The sequence below is a fragment of the Procambarus clarkii genome, chromosome 65 (assembly GCF_040958095.1).
Source record: "Procambarus clarkii isolate CNS0578487 chromosome 65, FALCON_Pclarkii_2.0, whole genome shotgun sequence".
NCBI classification, from domain to species: Eukaryota; Metazoa; Arthropoda; class Malacostraca; order Decapoda; family Cambaridae; genus Procambarus; species Procambarus clarkii.
Window position 1 is genome coordinate 30,840,704 of NC_091214.1, and position 13,552 is coordinate 30,854,255.

Sequence of the window (13,552 nt, forward strand, 5' to 3'; positions counted from 1 at the left end):
TTCTTCCAATAATATAGTATTCGCTTGAAATTAACAGCCTGATCAATCAGGCTGTTGGATTCAACTCCTCTCAGTTTTGTTATACGAGTTACAGCATGGTTAATCACATCCAAAATTAAAGTTATTTCCAGATGCAGTCCTAAAATTTTTAACATTGCTCTCACTAGTGTTAATGTAGATTATTTCATAATTTAAATAATATATTTAATTACTGTAGTACATTTTAACAACAATTTAACTTATAATTTTTGCAGCATAGGTCATTTGAATATAAGTATTTTATTAGAAACTATTTCCTTCAGGTCTTCAGGGAAAATTCTTGAGGAGATGCACAAACTGCAAACAATGTGTGCATGTCCGAAGCAATGTTTGCAAGTTCTGCCAGTGTGACTTCCGAAACAGTAGAGAATTAATGAAGAAAGAAGAGGAAGCCCGTTTTCTACTTAAAGGCAAGAAGGCTTTAGAACGAAATACAGCAAGCCGGGTTCTACGAAGGATTGAAAATCAGGTATTGAAGTTTGTCTACATCTGTTGTATTCATTTGTATTCTTCTTATGCTGAACTTGCTTGATAAGGTATAGAATCAACATGAATAATGCTGTACAGTACTTACATACTATTTGTTTATTTATTTATATACAAGTTAGCACACTGGGATTATGAGAGTACATAGCATTGATGTTTTTACATTCTTGTAAAGCCACTAGCACACATAGTGTTTTGGGCAGGTCCTTAATCTAACAGATAATTTTAAATAGGCAATTTAAAGCTTAAATGGAAAAAATTGGCTGGTACATTGTAAGAAAGTATCACAAAGATTACTATGTACATTAAAGTAAAATTTGAGGGTTATCAACATATAAATTGTAGCATAATTTGAGGAATATTTCAAGGTATAATATAGTAAGATATGCATTCAATATAACAATCATGATATAAGGTGATAGCAATGATTACAATGGAAAAGTTGTATGGTTTAGGCACATATATTCTGGCATTGGATTTCATAAGATACAGTGCGAGTTTAATACACTAGTTAGGAAACTATCAAGAAAAAATTTAGGTACTTTTTGGTTTTATTTTTTTAAAATGGCAGAAGTTGGACAGTTTTTAAATTTGTTAGCGAGTGAGTTCCATAGACAAGGTCCCTTTATTTGCATAGAGTATTTACACAGAATAACTTTGACTCTGGGGATATCAAAGATATTTATTTCTGGTATTGTGATTCTATTATGGGTTCTATTGCACATGCCCAGCTATGCTTCAAACATGCTTTGGAATGAAAGAGGCTTATTTTGAGCAGCTTTCCATGTAGACACTCCACACGTGTGCTTACTCTGTTAAACAAAAATATTTATAGTAACTAAATAACCAGTTGGTGAGCATGATTATAACTATGTAGGACGGGTAGAAGGTAGAGATTATTTTGCGCGATAGGCATTGTTGTTGCACATAAGAATTTCTATGGGTTATATTTCCTTATTCAATATATATAAACTATAATGAAAAAATACAAAAATGGCCACCATATGTTATAGTCGCCAAACAGTTATTAGGTAAAATTGAAGGTTTCTCAATATATAATAAAACTCACCTTAGTTTTCAAGCTCTGAATAGTGCCAACATGAGCTTGAACATCTTCATCTTTGCTGAAGATACTATCAGAATAATAGGGGTTGCTGATACCTCTGCAATGATAATTCAGAAATAATTATTTATTGTCTGTAACCACTATAATATTAAACAATGGGTAATGGGGTATCAAAAAATGTTTTATATGAAGAATTCTGATGCACTGCTAAATTTTACATAAAACAAAAATTTACATGGTGTTAGATAAATAAAATGATGATATGGATGCAATTGAAAGGCAAACTATAAAGACATACTCAGTTAAAAAATATGTCATATGACAATGTATATTTATATGTGCATACTTTATTTATAAGAACATTAATTTGAAGACAATATAATTCATTATAATATAGTGTGTGTAGAGAACAAAAGAATACTATACATTAAGTATCTGTAAAGCACATTTTATTACCTCCCAACTTTGTTGTAACGATACAGCTTCTTGTTGCCATCAATATGTACTGCTAAAGGGGTTTTATCACAAGCAGGACACTCATTGTCAGCTTCTCCTCTAATTTTTCTCAGCTCATATTGCTGGAATCGCCATTCGAAGAACACTCTCTTCGAAGTTATATAATTAATGGGTCCAATCTAGGAATAGAATTTTTTAGATGGTGACATTTAAAATGCATATTATGACATAAGATAAATAAACAAAAAAAACATTCCATTTTGTGTTTGAACAAAATTAAAAACTAATTATTAATAAATGAATATACATTACTACAAAATTTTGATAATTTTTGTATTGAAATATAAAACTGAAAATATTAAGAATAACGGTATCAAAACATACACGCCCACGAGAAGCACCAAAGGATTCCAGTGCAGTGACTAATGCCCGAAATGATGTTCCGGGACAATTTCTTTTTATATGGTGCCATGATTCAAGCAGACTGGTGCTGTAGAATGTGCTGCTCTTTCCTAATGATGAATAGAAACCAGACTTGTGCATGGTCTTGCCTAGTTGTTGATGCTCATATCCACAGTGGCATGTATAGATTGGAGTATAGAGGTCATACCTTCCTGTAGTTTAAAATACAGTGCATTGAGTGGTGTGGCGACTTGCTAAAATAGTGATGTAAAAATTAACATTTATAGCAACAAAAATTTCAAAATGTATTGTGATTCAGGAATATCCGGTAATGGAAATAAAAGGGTAAATTTTAAAGTTTATTTACCCATTATAGTGATGAAGATGCAGAGATTGCTGGAGCTTGAAATTTTAAACTTGCAATCTGTGCAGTTGGGGCAAGAATTTGGTGGTTGGGCTGGTACAACAGGTTCTGGTAACAAAGAAAAGGAAGACAGTTTGACAAAATGAGTTTTATGGAAAAGAATTTCAGACTGAATATTTCATTGTTTCTTGATTGTACAAAATATTGACATTATTCTCCAGATAATGATTGAGAAATTCACAGAAAAGAAACAATCAGACGATTAAATCAATCTATAAAACCAAGTGTCAGGTTTAAACTTTAAGACTTCTCCAAATGTTGTAATGACTGAAATGAAACATTTATTCATTTTATTTTGTTATACCAAGATAATCGTAGCTCTAGACTGGGATTGGGAAGTAGAAGTAATCTCGGAACAAAGTACGGATTTTATACAGGTATCGTATACTTACTCCAGTGAAAGATATTTCCTTCAGGGCACACAGTTTGTGTCGGGTCTAATGGCTCATAAAAGCCATTTTTCCAATATAATCTGTGGTGGAAAGGCATGAGAAAATGTTGCATTTGGTCACAAATGTGACACAAAAATGCAAAACAGTCTTCACATTTGATGCTTGCCTCACAATTTGTACATTGTACACAAACTTTACCTGATGAAAAAAGGGGTAATTATTTATACTAATTTTAAATACTGTATACCTAACATTTTAAACAATCTGAAGTCTAAATGTATTAATAGAGTGTCATTAATTTGCATATGATGCTTATTATACAGTATAACCTTAATGAACACAGCAATATTTAATTTACCTTTATCTGGAACACCCAACTCAGACAATGTCCAATCGAACAGCATTGCCCTGCTTTCTCCCCAATTAATCTCTGCATTTTTTCTTCTTTTTTGCCAGTCAGAAACACTTGGCTGAGAATCTTTAATTTGTTCAAGTTCTGCAGCAAGTACTTTGAAATATGGGATTACAAATTAGTAAGAAAAATTTGTAAGTGAAAGGAATGATTAGTATAATATGTTAAACAAAATTTTATAGGCATTAAGCACAATTTTGGTACATAATATTTATGACGTGTGTCCATTAAATAAACCCTCATTTAAATACCAACAAATGATGTTGGGACATACCAACATCAAATGATTCCAAAGTTTCTTCACCAGCTGCCAAATAACTTTGAGTGTACGTTCTGCCACTAGTAGAATAGCCCGCATTTTGAATGTGTGGTGGTGAAAGTATAGCAGGCAGAATGTCTGGGTGGCACATTTGAAGATTTAAGCATGGTACATAATTGCAAATTGTATACAAGTATTAATATTTTCAGACAAATCTCAAGATATTACTATAACTAACTTTATGCTACCAAGTTGTTCAGTGTTATAGTAATTTAATCTCCATAATTGTCTAGCATACACTTAAAAATAGGCAACAAATATTATTGGAAAGTACACAAATAACAGCTGTAGAAATATTGTTAAAAAAATAATAGAAGATTACCATCAGATTGGGGTGCAGCTGGTCTTTGTTTTGAATTAATGTGTGATACATCCTGTATGTTATCTTTTTTCTGTTTCTTGTTTGTCACCTTTATTGAGTTTGGTTCCTCCACGTTTAAGAGTCTCTTCAAGTACTCATTTCTTTGTATCATTGCAGCACGTGCTTTCTGGTACTCACGTTCAAGATGTTCTCTAGTCATCACTGCTATTCTCCGGTGAAATTCTGAAGAGAAAATAATAGTGTTCGAAGGAAAAGTACAAGAACAAAACAAGAAAATTATGCTTATGCAAAATTATGCTACAATGTACCTATTAATAATCTTAAAATTTGCTACAAATTACCTACTTATAATTATGTGTTAAATTATGGACTTTCCCATAATGATATGCATGTTAGTGGCATTACCTATACTGCCTACCTGGAGCCCCCTAGAGAGATAGTGACACAAGTTAAGGTAATCCCTTTAGTAAGGTGCTGGGTCAACATAAATAAGCTATAACTAATAAGGACACAAATCAATATGTTCATTTAACAGTGGTATTAACATTTATATAAATATAGCTAAGAATAAGTTTTTACAAGTGTAACAAAGTGAAAGAAATGAATGAAAATTTTGATGATATATTAAAATGCTCATTGATTGAACTTGTCTTCCTATATATAAAGTATAAAAATAGTAAACACAGTACCATTATTGTTGTCTGTAGTTATTTTTGGAACATCTGGTATGTACAGCATACTGTCAAAATCCGATGATCTATCTGAAAAATTGATTGGTAGCGTAAATATTTGAATTCATTGCATAGCCTTTTATACAAACAAAAAAGAAAAATTGTACAGAAAAGCTAACACAACATTATAACACCTTTCTGTGGTACTTTCTATGGTACAAAAGAAAACAAACCTTAATTATAAAGGAAAATAAACTGACAGAAGAACTATGAATACTGCTGAAAATACTTTCCACAAAATATCTGAACCAAGGGATAGTACCCCGAGATTTGAAATATGAAAATTTCACCCTCACAGTATTTAAAAAAAAAGCAGAAAGAGTTAAGCACAAAACTAATGTCCGATCAGCTAGGTATAACACATCTGCAAGCTCATGGCGAAAATCCTAAGGGAGGGAATCATTTACCATCTTTCAGTGAACAATCTTATTCAATCGACACACCATGGTCTTCTTAAAAACAGATGCTACCTTATAAACCTCCTCACTTTTGGGACATGGTAACATGGTACTCAGATAAAGGGTTTCCGGTGGATGTAGTATACATGGATTATGCTAAAGACTTTAATAAGGTACCACATGGAAGACTAGCAAGGAAATTACAGGTTCATGAAAAAAATTGTAAAGTGCACAAAACAATAGTTAAAACAAAGAGAGCAAAAGGTCATACTAAATGGGAATGAATATGAAGAAATGTGGTAAGTTGAGTACCTCAGGGGTCCATTTTTAAGTCTAAAATATTTTTCATATATTGAACATCTATGATATAGAAAAGAATATAATATAATCAACCACATCCTCATATTTGCAAATGCCTGGCATTTCACGAGCACTTTGTCCGGGGTTTATATTCTAGCCGGGGAGGATTTACTGGGTTAGGCTAACCTAACCTAACTTAACCAAACCAAACCAAGTATCTCAAGTTACAAATATCTCTGGGAATTCATATTATCTGCTGTTGTAGAATTGACAAAATGGACAGTGTCAACAAAATTATTCCCACATACTCCGTCACTATGTGATGGAGTACACATAGAATAGGGACTGAATTGTCCCTGACAGGGACAATTCTGTAACAAATGTTCTAGCATAAAACTTTGTACAGTTTAGTAATTCCTTACCATTTGATGTACTAGGTAGATCCATGTTTGGTGAAGTTTTATAGCTGGAGCTGGAAGATCCTGTCGAGATGACTTCTTCAAAGAGAATAGCTTCAACACATTGTGTCTTGAGTCTTCCAGTACTTGGCCTACAGTTACCAGATGTGATTTACAGAAACTAGTGAACTATGGAGATAAGATTGTTAATAATATACTTTTTTTGAGATTCATATGACTTGCAGCTTAAAAACCAACCTTATTTTAAAATAGTACACTAAAGTACATAGCAAATTGCGAAATTCGTAGTTTTTTAACTACTTTAAAGCTAAATTCTCAAGCTTTGAAAATAAGCACAATTTGCTATTTTAAGCGGAATCTGGCAACTCTGATTTAGCATGTAAACATTGACTTGCATTCACAATGTAGTTATTTATTTTTCAACAATTTAAAACGAGTTATGAAAATACACACATTGGTACATTATTGCAAAGGCACTATACTATATATATATATATATAAATTGTTGCAAGTCGAGCAACAAATATTTTACATTGAATAACAAATGAGATTGGAAAAGCAGTATTGCCAAAATAGACCCCAGACACACCCTGTGGGTAGTAATGGACCCCCATACCGACCCTATGAGGGGTAGTGGACCCCATAATAACACTATGGGCGATAGTGGACACTATACAAACACTATGGGCGGTAGTTGACTTCATAGAGACCCTGTGGGCGGTAAGGGACCCCCTATCGACCCTGTGGGCGGCAGTGGACCCCCTATCGATCCTGTGGGCGGCAGTGGACCCCCTACCGACCCTGTGGGCGTCAGTGGACCCCTACCGAACGTGTGGGCGGCAGTGGACCCCCTACCGACCCTGTGGGCGGCAGTGGACCCCCTATCGATCCTGTGGGCGGTAGTGGACCCCCCCCCATATCGACCCTGTGGGCGGCAGTGGACCCCCTATCGATCCTGTGGGCGGCAGTGGACCCCCTACCGACCCAGTGGGTGGCAGTGGACCCCCTGCCGACCCTGTGGGCGGTAGTGGACCCCTACCGACCCTGTGGACGGTAGTTGACTTCATAGCGACCCTGTGGGCGGTAGTGGACCCCATACCGACCCTGTGGGTGGCGGTGGACCCCATACCGACTCTGTGGGCGGCAGTGAACCCTATATACTAATCCTGTGGGCGATACTGTACCCTATAGTCATCCTGTGGGAGCAATGGATGCCATACATATCCAGTGGGTGTTATTGTACCCCATACTTATTCTGTGGGTGGTTGGAGCCCCATACCCATCCTGTGGGTTATAGTGGACCCCATACTCATCCTGTGGGTGGTATTGGACCCCATACCTATCCTGTGGGTGGTTGTGAGCCCATACCCATCCTGTCGGTGGTAGTGGACGCAATACACATCCAGTGGATGGTATTGGATCCCATACCCTTCCTGTGGGTGGAAGTGATCCCCATACCATTCCTGTGGGTGGATGTGACCCCCATACTCATCCTGCGGGTGTTATTGGACCCCTTACCCACCTAACAGGTGGTAGTGGACCCTATACTAATCCTATAGTTTCCAATAATCCACACCATACCATCCTGTTTGCAGTAGTTTACCCTATATACATTCCAAAATAACATCGTTTTCTGTTAGCGTTCCTACAAAACATTCTTTAAAGATTTCTAAAGCACAAACTATGGTATATAATATTGATTGGTGAAGCACTTATTCTATGTAATAATTTATTGTGCTTATTATAATTTACTAAGAACAACTAATATTTCTCAAAACAAAACTACGAGCCTTCAATAGGATGTAGCTGATCTGTAATATTATAAGAGCATGGACAATAGTAGGTGAATTTCACAACCCATGTGGGACCTGAAAACTACAATTTTCGTTATAATTGAACCAATCACGACTATTCAGCTATCTACGTTGATGGACGAGTACTGTGAGACGTAAATTGGTACGTGAGGAAGAGTTTGAGCCTTGGTAAAAAAGTTAACTGGGAATATATCACATATGTACTAAATCACATTCCACATATTGACTTTAAGCACTAGTCATATATGTACTGTCTTGTGTGAGAACGGGTTGTGAAATGGATAGGTTTATCATTTCAAAAGAAAAATATTCGAAAAATCTATAAATTCAGGAAAACTTGGCTTATTAGGCAAATCGAGCCTTGCATACTAGGCCAAGAAGTGCGTTCTGGCTACTAGGTACGATATATATATGTATATATATATGTCGTACCTAGTAGCCAGAACTCACTTTTCAGCCTACAATGCAAGGCCCGATTTGCCTAATAAGCCAAGTTTTCATGAATTAATATATTTTCTCTAATTTTTTTCTTATGAAATGATAAAGCAACCCATATCATTATGTAAGAGGTCAATTTTTTTTTATTGGAGTTAAAATTAAAGTAGATATATAACCGAACCTAACCAACCCTACCTAACCTAACCTAACCTATCTTAATAGGTTAGGTTTGGTTAGGTAGCCGAAAAAGTTAGGTTAGGTTAGGTTAGGTAGGTTAGGTAGTCGAAAAGCAATTAATTCATGAAAACTTGGCTTATTAGGCAAATCGGGCCTTGCATAGTAGGCTCAGAAGTGAGTTCTGGCTACTAGGTACGACATATATATATATATATATATATATATATATATATATATATATATATATATATATATATATATATATATATATATATATATATGTCGTACCTAATAGCCAGAACGCACTTCTGGGCCTACTATACAAGGCCCGATTTGCCTAATAATCCAAGTTTTCCAGAATTAATATATTTTCTCTATTTTTTTGCTTATGAAATGATAAAGCTACCCATTTCATTATGTATGAGGTCAATTTTTTTTTATTGGAGTTAAAATTAACTTAGATATATGACCGAACCTAACCAACCCGACCTAACCTAACCTAACCTATCTTTATAGGTTAGGTTAGGTTAGGTACCCGAAAAAAGTTAGGTTAGGTTAGGTTAGGTAGGTTAGGTAGTCGAAAAACCATTAATTCATGAAAACTTGGCCTATTAGGCAAATCGGGCCTTGCATAGTAGGCTGAGAAGTGCGTTCTGGCTACTAGGTACGACATATATATATATATATATATATATACATATATATATATATATATATATATATATATATATATATATATATGTCGTACCTAATAGCCAGAACACACTTCTCAGCCTACTATGCAATGCCCGATTTGCCTAATAAGCCAAGTTTTCATGAATTAATTGTTTTTCGGCTACCTAACCTACCTAACCTAACCTAACCTAACTTTTTCGGCTACCTAACCCAACCTAACCTATAAAGATAGGTTAGGTTAGGTTAGGTAGGGTTGGTTAGGTTCGGTCATATACCTACGTTAATTTTAACTTCAATAAAAAAAGTTGACCTCATACATAATGAAATGGGTAGCTTTATCATTTCAAAAGAAAAAAAATAGAGAAAATATATTAGTTCAGGAAAACTTGGCTTATTAGGCAAATCGGGCCTTGCATAGTAGGCCAAAAAGTGCGTTCTGGCTACTAGGTACGACATATATATACATATGTCGTACCTAGTAGTCAGAACGTCCTTCTCAGCCTACTATGCAAGGCCCAATTTCCCTAATAAGCCAAGTTTTCATGAATTAATTGTTTTTCGGCAACCTAACCTACCTAACCTAACCTAACCTAACTTTTTCGGCTACCTAACCTAACCTAACCTCTAAAGATAGGTTAGGTTAGGTTAGGTAGGGTTGGTTAGGTTCAGTCATATATCTTATATCTCCGTTAATTTTAACTCCAATAAAAAAAAAATTGACCTCATACATAATGAAATGGGTAGCTTTATCATTTCATAAGAAAAAATTAGAGAAAATATATTAATTCAGGAAAACTTGGCTTATTAGGCAAATCGGGCCTTGAATAGTAGGCTGAGAAGTGAGTTCTGGCTACTAGGTACGACATATATATATATATATATATATTATATATGATATATATATATATATATATATATATATATATATATATATATATATATATATATATATATATATATATATATATATATATATATATATATATATATGTATCGTACCTAGTAGCCAGAACGCACTTCTCAGCCTACTATGCAAGGCCTGATTTGCCTAATAAGCCAAGTTTTCATGAATTAATGTTTTTTCGACTACCTAACCTACCTAACCTAACTTTTTCTGCTACCTAACCGAACCTAACCTATAAAGATATGGTTGGTTAGGTTAGGTAGGGTTGGTTAGGTTTGGTCATGTATCTCTGTTAATTTTAACTCCAATAAAAAAAAATTGACCTCATACATAATGAAATGCATAGCTTTATCATTTCATAAGAAAAAAATTAGAGAAAATATATTAATTCAAGAAAACTTGGCTTATTGTGCAAATCAGGCCTTGCATAGTAGGCTGAAAGGTGCATTCTGGCAACTAGGTACGACATATATATATATATATATATATATATATTTATATATATATATATATATATATATATATATATATATATTATATATGATATATATATATATATATATATATATATATATATATATATATATATATATATATATATATATATATATATATATATGTCGTACCTAATAGCCAGAACGCACTTCTCAGCCTACTATTCAAGGCCTGATTTGCCTAATAAGCCAAGTTTTCATGAATTAATGTTTTTTCGTCTACCGAACCTACCTAACCTAACCTAACCTAGCTTTTTTTGGCTACCTAACCTAACTTTACCTATAAATATAGGTTAGGTTAGGTTAGGTAGGGTTGGTTAGGTTCGGTCATATATCTACGTTAATTTTAACTCCAATAAAAAAAAATTGACCTCATACATAGAGAAAAGGGTTGCTTTATCATTTCATAAGAAAAAAATTATAGTAAATATATTAATTCAGGAAAACTTGACTTATTAGGCAAATCGGGCCTTGAATAGTAGGCTGAGAAGTGAGTTCTGGCTACTAGGTACGACATATATATATATATATATATATATATATATATATATATATATATATATATATATATATATATATATATATATATATATATATATATATATATATATATATATGTATCGTACCTAGTAGCCAGAACGCACTTCTCAGCCTACTATGCCAGGCCCAATTTGCCTAATAAGACAAGTTTTCATGAATTAATTGTTTTTCTACTACCTAACCTACCTAACCTAACCTAACCTAACTTTTTCGGCTACCTAACCTAACCTAATCTATAAGGATAGGTTAGGTTAGGTTAGGTGGGGTTGGTTAGGTTCGGTCATATAACTACGTTAATTTTAACTCCAATAAAAAAAAATTGACCTCATACATAATGAAATGGGTAGCTTTATCATTTCATAAGAAAAAAATTAGAGAAAATATGTTAATTCTGTAAAGCTTGGCTTATTAGGCAAATCGGGCAAATCGGGCTGAGAAGTGCGTTCTGGCTACTAGGTACGACATATATATATATATATATATATATATATATATATATATATATATATATATATATATATATATATATATATATAAAATATATAAAAAATATATAAAAATAAAATATATAAATATATAAATATAAAAATATAAATATAAATAAATATAATAATAATTTTATTATAAATATAATAATCTATATATAATCTATATATATAATATATAATATATAATATATAATATAATCTATATATATAATCTATATATTATAATAAATATAATAATTTTATTATATAATAATTTTATTATAAATAAAAAATATATAAATATAAAAAATATATAAAAAAATAATAGGGGTGGTAGGAGAGGAAAAGATTAAAGTATTCAGTGAGAATCCACAAGGTCTTCTCTGAACACTATTTATTTTCTTCTTCGAGGATGTGGGTCCCTTTAATTAAACCAGTGGTGGTACCCCTATATATATATATATATATATATATATATATATATATATATATATATATATGTATATATTTATTTATTTATTTTTTAAAAATATGTTATATTTATAAATATATATGTATATTTAAATATCGATATATACCTGTGGGTCCAGGAGGCCATCTGTGTCCCCTCAGATGGTCTCCCTTATCACAGTTTGTGTCTATGGATGGGTGTGTTTATCCCTGTGAGTGTCCGTGTGAGTGTGTGTGAGTGTGAGTGCCCCTGTGAGTGTCCGGGTGCGTGCGTGTCCGGTTATACCTGTGGGTACACGAGGCCATCTGTGTCCCCTCAGATGGTCTCTTTATCACAGTCTTTGGGTGTGTGTGAGTGTGAGTGCCCCTGTGAGTGTTCGGGTGATAGTGTGTGTGTGTGTGAGTGTCCGGGTTTATTTGAGGTATGGTTCCAGGAAACATCGTCCACCCCCCCCCCCCCTCCTTATATCTCCTCCCTTATTCCCACCGTGGGTTCGAATCCTAGGTGATTAGACCTGCCCTAGGTCCATGGATCCAAGGTATCCATCCGTGGGCCCAACGGATTTCACCCCTTCCCCACTTTCCAAGGGCCAGGTCAATTCGAGCTATCCAGGGAACCTGTCGAAACAGGGGCAGCTACAGGAGGGGACACACAAATATTTGTGCCCTGCAAACACCCGTTTGGAACACGTTCCAAACAAACGTTTGTTTGTTCCGTTTGGAACAAACGTTCCGTGGAACACACCCGTTCCGACAGACTCGATCGCAATCTATCCAGAGGAGAACACGTTTTCTTCCGACTAGACCACGCTGGAGTCGCTGTATGTCTCAAATTTGGTTCCTTTATTTATAGTTAGTATATTTGGTGTATTAATTGATTTGTTTTAATTTTTTAATGACTTAGGTAGAGTGATTTAGGGAGCTGAGTGGGGGGGGGGGGGGGGGGGTTGCGTGTGTAGTGGATTGTACGAGATCGTGGTTGGTTATTATTTATCTAGTTGTGTTCACCTAGTTGTGCTTGCGAGGGTTGAGTTCTGCTCTTTCGGCCCGCCTCTCAACTGTCAATCAATCAATTATTAATAACTAATAAAAAAAATCCACACCTACAGACACACACACCCAGGAAGCAGCCCGTAACAGCTGTCTAACGCCCAGGTACATTTTTACTGCTAGGTAACAGAGGGCATCAGAATGATAGAAACTCTGCTGATTTCCGTTTGTGCTATCACCGGGGGATCGAATGAGCTAGGATTACGAGTCAAGAGCGACGTCCACTCAGCAATAAAGCCCCCTAGTTTGTGTATTGGTGCAAAAGATAATTTGGGAGAAGTTAAGAGAAAGAAACGATGTTTGGTGGCCTTGAGAGCTTTGGAGGGGAGGGGGGTTGCCAGTGATGAATTAAAATTGTTTATTTTTTAAGATGGGAT

The 13,552-nt window shown here is 34.4% G+C and overlaps 1 long non-coding RNA gene across 1 annotated transcript; it reads right to left on the bottom strand.

The window, feature by feature from the left end:
• Positions 1 to 2,053: 2,053 nt before the first annotated feature.
• LOC138354893 (uncharacterized) lies at positions 2,054 to 2,916 on the bottom strand. The gene is made up of 3 exons (XR_011223707.1): positions 2,817 to 2,916; positions 2,432 to 2,661; positions 2,054 to 2,226 (listed from the first exon to the last, which is right to left on the bottom strand). It is a non-coding gene; the product is annotated as an uncharacterized lncRNA (long non-coding RNA).
• Positions 2,917 to 13,552: the final 10,636 nt, after the last annotated feature.